This window comes from Colobus angolensis, unplaced genomic scaffold (genome assembly GCF_000951035.1).
Source record: "Colobus angolensis palliatus isolate OR3802 unplaced genomic scaffold, Cang.pa_1.0 Scaffold31, whole genome shotgun sequence".
Classification (NCBI taxonomy): Eukaryota; Metazoa; Chordata; class Mammalia; order Primates; family Cercopithecidae; genus Colobus; species Colobus angolensis.
In genome coordinates, this window is record NW_012116377.1 from 4,232,432 (window position 1) to 4,241,474 (window position 9,043).

Sequence of the window (9,043 nt, forward strand, 5' to 3'; positions counted from 1 at the left end):
CGGGTCTCTCGGCGCCAGGGCCGCGCCCCAGGCCGCAGGCTTAGGTCAGAGGAGGCCCGCCCGTGCGCCCTTGGGGCCGAGGCCCTGACGCTTCGAGCGTCGCGGAATGAGGGGCCGAGGGTGGATTTGGCGGGAACTCACTGGAAGGAGTCCGTGTGGTGGGGAAAGGCTCCGACGAAGGGGGGATGGGGTGGGTATAGTCGTGCCGGCCATGTGCCGGGGTCGTGCGCCTGGCGGGCCATGTGCCAAGGGTTTTGGGGGCCTTAGAAAAGGGTTCTTAGGCCGGACGCGGTGGCTCACGCCTGTAATCCCAGCGCTTTGGGAGGCCGAGGCGGGCGGATCACGAGGTCAGGAGTTCGAGACTAGCTTGGTCAACATGGTGAAACTCTGTCTCTACTAAAATTACAAAAATTAGCCGGGCGTGGTGGCAGTCTCCTGTAATCCTAGCTACTCGGGAGGCTGAGACAGGAAAATCGCGTGAACCCGGGAGGCAGAGGTTGTGGTGAGCCAAGATCGCGCCACTACAGTCTGGGCAACAGAGCGAGACTCCGTCTTTAAAAAAAAAAAAAAAAGGGATTCTTGAAGAAGCCCTTGTGTTTGGGGTGGCGAGACAGTGCTGGAAGACTTGGGAGCCTTTAGTGTTTATACTCAGCGTAGTTGATAGTTGTCCAGTTCTTGAATTTTTATCGTCATTTAAATACTAAGTTGCTTGTGTTACATTACCGTTCGAAAAGAGGCTGATGGGGCTCACTTTCCCTGAGTCAACACGATTTAAGTTGCTGGGATCCTTTAAAAGCGCCATTACCAGAAAAAACACGAATTTGTCAAACCTCCAAAACCACAGCAGCGGGCGGTAGTCTGCATCATTTCTTGGATTAATGAAACAGATGTAATTACAAACGAGACACGAAATTCAACTAGCCCCCCTCCATCTAGATTTTTCCATATCGTGAGAACCTATTTTAGAATGGCATAATGGTCCACATTTGGGTTTAGGTGTTGATTTTATTATGGGTAAGGCTTGTGCTTGTTCCCACATGTTAACCACATGGCCTCAGCCACAGGGCACTTCCAAAAGAAGTAACTGCTTCTGGTCTTGGGGGTCTTGTGAAAAGAGAACATTGCTCAGTAATCGTCTGTGATTTCAGCTAGTGTGTTTCAGGCATTATTCAGAAGGACTCAGAAGAGGTAAGATAAACCAAAACTGAATTTGTTTTTTGTCTTTTTCAAAGTGAAGGAGGTCTAATGAATATCCCCATCTTGCTTTTAAATTAAACTTTTAAAAGTAGACTTTTTCCCACTTTCCTATTGTTTGACCCAATTTTGGAGTGAAAGGTAACCAGTTACTATTTCCATTCGAATTTAAATTAGCAATTTTATGTTATTTGTTTGCTCAAGCAATATAACGAGTGTAGAGCTTTGAGGGTTTCAAAAAGATATGAAATGTAGCCCTTATCTCCTGGGCTTCCCCCTCCCCCCTCCTAAATAGTTTTAAATGCTTCTAATGAGTTACTTTGGTTAAGGATAAACACCTGTAAACTGCCAGGATCCTGGGTACATGCTGTTTTTAGTTTGAGCAGCCTGATTCTTGTCTACAAGAGCTCTTTGTGTATTGGAATATAAAAGGAATAATTTATTACATTCCCAAGGGTAGAATTAAAGACTTAAGTTTTTCAGATTTCATCTCTTGATAAGTTTTCCTTTAAAAATGTAACTTTTTCTGAGGAACCAAAGGTCCACTTCTTTTTCATATTGGTAACAGTAAAGGTAATGTATTTCAAACAGATGATGCAGTCTGTAAAATATTTTGAACCAAATCAGTGGAAGACCAGGGTTTTTCCTTTTTTTTTGAGATGGAGTCTCACACTGTCACCCAGGCTGGAGTGCAGTGGTGCGATCTCGGCTCACTGCAACCTCCGCCTGGCAAATTCAAGCGATTCTCTTGCCTCAGCCTCCCTAGTAGCTGGGATTACAGGCGCCCACCACCACGCCTAGCTAAGTTTTGTATTTTTAGTAGAGACGGGGTTTCACCATGTTGGCCAGGCTTGTCTCGAACTTCTGACCTTGTGATCCGCCTCCCTCGGCCTCCCAAAGTGCTAGGATTACAGGCGTGAGCCACCGTACCCGGCCAGGTTTTTCTTAAACTGGCATTTGAACATCTGGAACATCGCTTCTTGGCCTTTTGGCTAAGATCAAGTGTGAACATCTGGAACAGGCAGGGAGATGTCTTTTTTAAAATATAAATGTGTTTTGTTATATGATTTGTGACAATTCTACTTGTCTTTTTTGAGAGAGTCTTTCTCTGTTGGCCAGGCTGGAGTGCAGTGGCACAATCTCGGCTCACTGCAACCTCCGTCTCCCGGCCTTAAGCAATTCTCCTGCCTCAGCCTCCAGAGTAGCTGGGATTACAGGCATGTGCCACCATGCCCGGCTAATTTTTGTAGTTTTTTTTTGTAGAGATGGGGTTTCACCATGTTGGCCAGGCTGGTCTCCATCTCCTGACCTCAGGTAATCCACCCGCCTTGGCCTCCCAAAGTGCTGGGATTACAAGGCCTGAGCCACTGTGCCTGGTCAACAATTCTACTTGTCTTTTAAAGTTCAATAAAAATATGTGGCATGTATATGGGATAGTACCAAACTGGTGCCTAAAAGCAATGACACCACCATTGGACTGATTGGAATGATTTGTCTATTGGCTGAAGATTTGACCACGGAGAGGTTTTGCTTTTTTTTCCTTGCAGGAAAGAAAAATTAAAAAAAAAAAAAAATAGTTCCTTTTTTCTCTTCCTAGCCTCTTGACAGTAAGTAGAGAGCCAGAATGCCAAGGCATCCTGACCTGCTGCGTGGAGAACGCTCTTTCTCACTTAATAGAACTCTTATTCTGGCAGTGTCAGATGCTGCTGCAGCAAGGGAGAGGTTTTGCTTTTTTTTCCTTGCAGGAAAGAAAAATTAAAAAAAAAAAAAAAAATAGTTCCTTTTTTCTCTTCCTAGCCTCTTGACAGTAAGTAGAGAGCCAGAAGAATGATGCCAAGGCATCCTGACCTGCTGCGTGGAGAACGCTCTTTCTCACTTAATAGAACTCTTATTCTGGCAGTGTCAGATGCTGCTGCAGCAAGGGAATGCTATTGAGTGATTGCAGTAAGCTATGCAGCATTTTCATGTTTAAAACTACTGGGATAATAAAGTGAGAACTTGAAGCCACCAAATTTCAAGTTGTAATTAGAAGGATTTTGTTAATTAGGAATATGAGTGCTACAGTGATCACCTGTAAATACAAATGAGGTGTTAACTAGTGAATCAAGTTGCCAGTGTTTGTGTTTGGTGAGACTCCTAAGTTCTGCCATGAAGTTAAAGAAAATACCTGTCTTAAGATTCAAGAAACCTGTGTGAATGAATTCAAAGTAATTATGACTGTAGATTTTTTTTTAAAGCTATCAGTTCCAGTTTTACTTTGATTTTTATCTAAAGAGAAATACAGAATGAATAGAGCATTACAATTCAAATGTGTGGTTTTTTTTAAGTTACTAGATACATAGTAGTAGTAATACTTCTGTATAATATTTTGAAGAAAGGAGTGAATTGGTATAATTCCCTACTTTAAAAATATTACACAATAGCATTTTTGTCATATATTATCATAGCATTTTTGTGTACTTTACCACTTACTTTTTTTTTTTTTTCTTGAGATGGAGTCAGGCTGGAGTGCAATGGCAGGATCTCAGCTCACTGCAACCTCTGCCTCCTGGGTTCAAGCCATTCTCCTGCCTCAGCCTCCTGAGTAGCTAGGACTATAGGCATGTGCTACCACACCTGGCTAATTTTTGTGTTTTTAGGTTTTTTTGTGTGTTTTGGAGATGGAGTCTTGTTCCGTCACCCACACTGGAGTGCAAATGGCATGATCTCAGCTCACTGCAACCTCCACCTCCTGGGTTCAAGCGATTCTCTTGCCTCAGTTTCCTGAATAGCTGAGATTATAGGCAGGCACCATGATGGCCAGCTAATTTTTGTATTTTTAGTAGAGACAGGATTTCACCATGTTGGCTGGGCTGCCGACCTCAAGTGATCTTCTCGCCTTGGCCTCTCAGAGTGCTGGGGTTACAGGCATGAGCCACTGTGCCTGGCCTCAACTCTTAACCAAAGCCTTTGCAGAGGATTTAGAGCAAGACTCTTGAAATCCTGATTGTAGTACTTTCTAGCTGTGTGGCTTTGGGTAAGTCACTTGGTGTCAGATTTTCTTATTTTTTATCTTTTTGAGACGGAGTCTCGCACTGTCGCCCAGGCAGCCTCCGCCTCCTGGGTTCACACCATTCTCCTGTCTCAGCCTCCTGAGTAGCTGGGACTACAGTTGCCCACCACCATGCCCAGCTAATTTTTTGTATTTTTAGTAGAGATGGGGTTTCACCGTGTTAGCCAGGATAGTCTCGATCTCCTGACCTTGTGATCCGCCCACCTCGACCTCCCAAAGTGCTGGGATTACAGGCATGAGCCATTGCACCCAGCCAATGTCAGATCTTTAGTTTGTCATTAAAATGGAGCAAGAATACATAACTTGTAAGGTTGTAAGATTATAGATATGTTTACTAATGCCTGACTTATAGATACCCAGCTATTAATTAAAACCCTTCAAGAATTCAGGGCAGGCAGAAATGGATGTAATTAACCAAGGTCAGGCAGTAAATGCAGGAACCAGGATAAAAATACAGAATTGCTCCCGGGTAAGTATTCTGTTTTCCATGATTCTGGCTAGAATGTGGGTAATACAGAATGTATATTGCTTCCTTTCATTTCTTTTTTTTTTTTTTTTAGGTGGAGATTTGCTTTTGTTGTGGTGTTATCTCAGCTCACTGCAACCTCTACCTCCCGGGTTCAAGCGATTCTCCTGCTTCAGCCTCCTGAGTATCTGGGACTACAGGCACGCGCCACCACACCCAACCAATTTTGTATTTTTAGCAGAGACGGATTTCTCCGTGTTGGTCAGGCTGGTCTCCAGCTCCCGACCTCAGGTGATCTGCCCCCCTCAGCCTCCCAGCACTTTGGGAGGCCGAGGCAGGTGGATCATGAGGTCAGGAGATCGAGACCATCCTGGCTAGCACGGTGAAACCCTGTCTCTACTAAAAATACAAAAAAAAAAAAGTAGCCAGGCGTGGTGGCGGGCACCTGTAGTCCCAGCTACTGGGGAAGCTGAGGCAGGAGAATGGGGTGAACCTGGGAGGCGGAGCTTGCAGTGAGCCGAGATCACGCCACTGCACTCCAGCGTGGGCAACGGAATGAGACTCTATCTCAAAAAAGAAAAAAAAATCTGAGGTGTTTTAGTACCATGTTGGAGCACCAAACTGACTTAATGGAGCATAATAATGCATGTATACATTCAGAGGGTAAAAGCTCCAATATGGTCTAAATGGAGTTAAGTGAACAACATGAATGAGTCAGGGATAACCCTGAGCTTGCAAAAAGTAAGGATGTATACAAATGTGAATGTGTACAGTGGTGTTAGGAAAACCATGTAAAGTAATAAAGATAGCCAGAATCATACCCTCCTTTGCTAGTGTCATTTTTATCTCCAACTTTCCTGTTGCTACTTTATTTTAAATGTATTTTGTAGGACAGAGTTATGATCATTCTATTTATTAGAACCCTGATTGTTAGTCTTGACCATATACTATTAGATTTTAGTAGTTTACTAGATTTGTTCTTAATATCAATAGTATGGTAAAATTACGTTAAGGAAGACAAATTTAGTAACCATTTGTGGTTTCTTTAATTGCAAGATAAGTTCAAAATTTGAAAAATAGTTACACCTCTTAGTTTAGCATACATGGCTCTCCAGTGAATTGTCAGTCTTGTCAGACCCTTTTTTTTTTTTGAGACGGAATCTCGCTCTGTCGCCCAGGCTGGAGTGCAGTGGTGTGATCTGGGCTCATTGCAAACTTGGCCTCCTGGGTTCAAACAATTCTTGTGCCTCAGCCTCCTGAGTAGCTGGGATTACAGGCACGCGCCATCACGTCCAGCTAATTTTTGTATTTTACTTAGTAGAGACAGGGTTTCTACCATGTTGGCCAGCTGGTCTCAAACTCCTGACCTCAGGTGATCCATCTGCCTCGGCCTCCCAGGATGCTGGGATTACAGGCGTGGGCCACCCGGCCTGGTCCAGACCTTATGTTGACTGTCTTAGTCATTTCTTCCCTTGCTTGGCATGCCCTGTGCTCCTATCACCCTTTAAAGTAGTTTGTATCATAAAAATTTGATACACAAAAATTGAAACTTAGGACAAATATCTTGATGTCTGGTAGTTGAAAATGTGAACTGATTTGGAAATCACCAGTTTTTCTCCTCTTAATCTCTTTTCTATTCCATTCAGGAAATAGACTGTAAGGTGGGAAACAAGTAGAAGCAGTTAGTCTCGCTCTAAACCTGCTATGTAATAGACATTGGACTGAGTTCTGTCTACTGTCTGTAAGCAGTCAAAAGTAGAAAGAATATGTACCCAGAAGACAAAAACTTTGGTTATTAAATTGAATAATAAGCACAAGGTACTGTGTAACAATTCTTACCACACATCAGTTTTATTATTTCCCTTTTACAAGTAAGACAGAGATGGGTAGTCAGATGTCTTTGAGGTAACACAGCAAGTAATTAAACTGGGTTAAGTGATTAACCCAGGTTGAGTATGGTTCCAAAATCTCTTACAGTGTCAGGCAGGCTGCATCAGTGCAGTATACATATATCAGGTTTCATGAAAATTTTTTTCCAGAGAAAACAAACCCAAGGAACCTTTAGTAACTGGTCCCTTATATTAGTGGTTTTTAGCAAAAGGAAGAAAATAGGTGTTTTCCGGCTGCCTGACAAAAGTGAAAAACGTTTTTTATTGAAGTTAGTATATATGTTTTGTAGCATTGCATAAAATAGTACTGAAGTCTAATTGATTATGAATTCTTAGACTAATAGAACCTGGATGACAAATTAGAGGTTCTGGTCTGGCTGCTGGCTTTTTTAGTTGTCTTGGGTGTAAATTTCTCAGCTACACGTGGGGATGGTGTTAGATAATCTGAAAAAAATCTAATTTTCATGGTTTTATGATTCAGCAGTTTTCTTCCTTTGATATTTTCTAGTCTTTGCTTTATTATAGACTGGAATCCCAAAAATAACAATTACAAGTAGAAGATACTTCTGTTACTGGGTTTGTAAAAAAGTTACATTGGAAATGTCCTTTGAGTGGTTGGCCCTGATACCTGTCAGAAGCTGAAAGTTGTGGATCCTAAATTCATTTGGGCAGAATCTTACCTATGGTTTCAGAAAGCTGAGAGTTTCAGAGAGTGACTATAGTCAGTCTTTAGTGAATACAAAATTGAGAATACATCATTACTTTAAATTAATGGTGCAGTAACTCTGGTGACTGATAGCAGTAATTTAGATGCTTTGTTGTTAGTACTTGATTAGATTGGATTGGGTCAGTAGTTTCATTCACCAAATTACTAAAGACCCCTGCCCCCCCACCCCCCAAAAATTAATTAAAATGCCGAGTTACATGATGGCTACTAAAAGGATAACTGTATGGGGTGTTCGATGATTCAGAGGTTAATTACTTGGTCTCTACCTTCCAGGAATATGATACAAGGCAATGTGGTACTGCCATTAGACAGATATTAACAGAGTGTCCTGGGACTTAATAGGAAGGATAGTTCCAGGCTGGGAGATGTAGTCAGATTCTTTTATAGAGTTGGCATTTGAGTTGGCCCACGAAGGTTGGAAAAAGTTGTGACAGGTGGAAAAGGAGCAGGGGAGACCAGGACAGTGAAAATCCAGCGAGGAGCAGTCATAGACAATGAGACAGACTCATGGAGCCATGATTCTCAGCTGTCTTACCTTACCTTAGTTTTCCTAAGGAATATGGAATTCTGTAAAGACCTTTAAACTAAATACATTCATATGAGATGAGTGCTAGGATTGGGACCTGCTGCCTAATATAAGTAGTGTGAGTCTAAAACATTGTGGAAAGCAGTTAGTTTAATAATGTTGTTAAAGAGACAAGTCTATCTCAAGGGACCAGTTACCAGTGAAACTGTAGACCACCTGATTCACTCTGATAGGGTTAGCCAAAGGGAGGAGAGGACAGATTGCATACATAGTACCTAAGGACACTGAAAGACCTCTTTAAAGAGCATGTCATATTGATGATGTTTGAAGGCTATTAATGTTTTTCTTCCCTTTTAAGGCTTAGTGTTTTTTTCTTTATTAGCATTAATTTAGTAAAATTATGTATAACTAAAAGCGGCAAAACAGGCTGGGCGCAGTGGCTCACGCCTGTAATCCCAGCACTTCGGGAGACCAAGGCAGGCAGATCACAAGGTCAGGAGATCGAGACCATCCTGGCCAACATGGTGAAACTTGTCTCTACTAAAATACAAAAAATTAGCCGGGCATAGTGGTGCATGCCTGTAGTCCCAGCTATGTGGAGCCTGAGGCAGGGGAATTGCTTGAACCCTGGAGGTTAAGGTTGCAGTGAGCCAAGATTGTGTCACCATATTCCAGCCTGGTGACAGAGCGAGACTCCGTCACAAAAAAAAAAAGGCAAAACATGTAAAACTTCTGTTCTAGTGTGCAAAGTTCTGCCTTTGCCACTGAGGTGCATATCTTTTTTTACAGAACATTTTTGTTTTTTCAGACGGAGCCTCGCTCTGTCGCCTAGGCTGGAGTGCAGTGGCCCAATCTCAGCTCACTGCAACCTCCGCCTCCCAGGGTCAGGCGATTCTCCTGCCTCAGCCTCTCTCAAGTAGCTCGGACTACAGGTGCGCACCACCACACCCAGCAAATTTTTTTATTTTAGTAGAGTTGGGGTTTCACCATGTTGGCCAGGATGGTCTTGATCTCCTGACCTCATGATCCACCTGCCTCCCAAAGTGCTCGGATTACAAGTGTGAGCCACTGCGTCTGGCCTAATTTTGTATTTTTAGTAGAGATGGAGTTTTACTGTGTTGTTCAGACTGGTCTCAAACTCTTGACCTCACGTGATCCTCTTGCCTTGGCGTCCAAAGTGCTGGGATTA

General features: G+C 42.8%; 1 protein-coding gene across 7 annotated transcripts in view; it reads left to right on the plus strand.

Annotated features, from left to right (window-relative positions):
- Positions 1-9,043, plus strand: part of CNBP (CCHC-type zinc finger, nucleic acid binding protein) — a 15,123-nt gene that overhangs the window by 376 nt on the left and 5,704 nt on the right. Inside the window, exon 2 of one of the 7 annotated variants that reach the window (XM_011950700.1) lies at positions 2,940-3,001. The exons of the other annotated variants lie outside the window; for them this stretch is intronic. The gene's annotated coding sequence lies outside the window, so the exon portion shown is untranslated. The remainder of the gene's footprint in view (positions 1-2,939; positions 3,002-9,043) is intronic. 7 annotated transcript variants of the gene reach the window in all.